The 2,278-nt window shown below is 35.0% G+C and overlaps 1 non-coding gene across 1 annotated transcript; it reads right to left on the reverse strand.

Annotated features, from left to right (window-relative positions):
* Positions 1–1,076: 1,076 nt before the first annotated feature.
* Positions 1,077–1,183, reverse strand: LOC123389095. Its single transcript, XR_006603634.1, has one exon. It is a non-coding gene; the product is annotated as a U6 spliceosomal RNA (small nuclear RNA).
* Between the last annotated feature and the right edge of the window lie 1,095 nt (positions 1,184–2,278).

Below are 2,278 nucleotides of genomic sequence, written 5' to 3' on the forward strand. Positions count from 1 at the left end.
GGATGTGGAGAAAGGGGAACCCTCCTACACTGTACGTGGGAATGCAAGCTGGTGCAACCACTCTGGAAAACAGCGTGGAGGTTCCTCAAAAAGCTGAAAATAGAACTACCCTATGACCCATTGATTGTATTACTGGGTATATACCCTAAAGATACAAACGTGGCATTCTAAAGGGGCACATGCACCCAAATATTTATAGCAGCAATGTCTACAATAGTTAAACTATGGAAAGAACCTAAATGTCCTTCAACAGATGAATCAATAAATAAGATGTGGTATATATGTACAATGGAATACTATGCAGCCCTCAAAAGAAATGAAATCCTGCTATTTGTGGTGACGTGGATGGAACTAGAGGGTATTATGCTTGGCGAAATAAATCAATCTGAGAAAGACAACTATCATATGATCTCCCTGATATGATGAAGTGGAGATGCAACATAGGCGGTTTGGGGGGTATGAAAAGAAAAATAAAAGAAGATGGGATTGGGAGGGAGACAATCCATAAAAGACTGAATCTCACAAAACAGACTGAGGGTTGCTGGGGGGAGGTGTGTTGGGAGAGGATGGTGGGGGTATGGACATTGGGGAGGGCATGTGCTATGGTGAGTGATGGTGAGTGCTGTGAAATGTGTAAACCTGGTGATTCACAGACGTGTACCCCTAGGGATAAAAACACATTATATGTTTATAAAAAATTAAAAAAATAATTTTAAAAATCCATTAAAAAAACACATATTGCAAGCCCAGAGCTAATCTCATATTCAATCAATAAAGTTTGAAAGTTTTCCCCTTAAAGATCAGAAACAAGACAAGTGTGTCCACTTTCACTACTCTCATTTGACATAGTACTGGATGTCCTAGCCAGAGAAACAAGGAACACAAAGAAATAAAAGATTCCAAAAAAAAAAAAAAAAAAAAGGAAGAAGTAAAATTTTCTTTTTTTGGATAACATGAACTTACATGAAAAAGAGCCTAAAAACTTCACAAAAAAATTTGGATAAACAAATTTAGTAAAGCTGCCAAATACAAGATCAATATATAAAAGACAAGAATTTTGTTTTGTTTCATTTTTTTAAAATATGGAATGCTTCCCAGTTTTTAATGTCACCCTTGTTCAGTGATCACGCTAATCTTCTCTGCATCATTCCAATTTTAGTATATGTGCTGCCAAAGTAAGCACAAGACAGGATCATTTTAACACTCTAATGATGAACTATCTGAAAAAATAAAGAAAACAATCTAATTCACAATAGCATCAAAAATAATAAAATACTTAGGAAAAGATTTAACTAAGAAGATGAAAGATCTGTACCCCATAAACTATGACATTGATAAAGAAATTGAAGGAGACACAAATGGAAAGATAGCTCATAATTATGAATGGTAAGAATTAACATTGTTAAAATGTCCATGCTACCGAAAACCATCTGTAAATCCAATTTCTATCAAAAATCCAATATTAGGGGCGCCTGGGTGGCTCAGTGGGTTAAGCCGCTGCCTTCGGCTCAGGTCATGATCCCAGGGTCCTGGGATCGAGCCCCACATCAGGCTCTCTGCTCAGCAGGAAGCCTTCTTCCTCTTCTCTTTCTGCCTGCCTCTCTGCCTGCTTGTCATCTCTCTCTCTCAAATAAATAAATAAATAATCTTCAAAAAAATCCAATATTGTTTTTTTACAGAAGTAAGTAAAGAATCCTAAAATTTATGAGACCATGAAAGACAACAAATAAAGCAGTTCTGAGAAAGAATGAAGAAGAGAAATTACACTTCTTGATTTGAAACTATACTACAAAGTCCTCATGCTCAAAGCAATAAAGTATACTGGCATAAAAACAGACCAATAAACAAGTAGAACAGAATTGAGAGTCCAGAAATAAATCCTTTCATACAGTCACCTAATATTTGACAGGGGCCAACATATGTAATGGGTAAAGATAGTCTGTTCAATAAATGATATTTAAAACTGAATAGTCACATAAAACAGTATGAAACTGGAACATTATATCACTCATAAGTCGTAACTTGAAATAGATTAAAGACTTAAAGGTGATGCATGAAACTACATTTCCTAAAGGAAAACATAGGAAAAATTCTCCTTGACATTGGTCTTGCCAATAGTTTTTTGGATACCAGACCAAAAACACAAGCAAAAAAAGCAAAAATAAATAAATGGTATTACATCAAACTAAATTTTCTGCATTGCCAAAAAAAAAAGAGAGAGAGAGAGAGAGAATGAAAACACAATCCAAAGAATGTAAAAAAATACTTACAAATCTTA

This window comes from Mustela putorius, unplaced genomic scaffold (assembly GCF_011764305.1).
Source record: "Mustela putorius furo isolate JIRA1106 unplaced genomic scaffold, ASM1176430v1.1 tig00003944_pilon_pilon_pilon, whole genome shotgun sequence".
NCBI classification, from domain to species: Eukaryota; Metazoa; Chordata; class Mammalia; order Carnivora; family Mustelidae; genus Mustela; species Mustela putorius.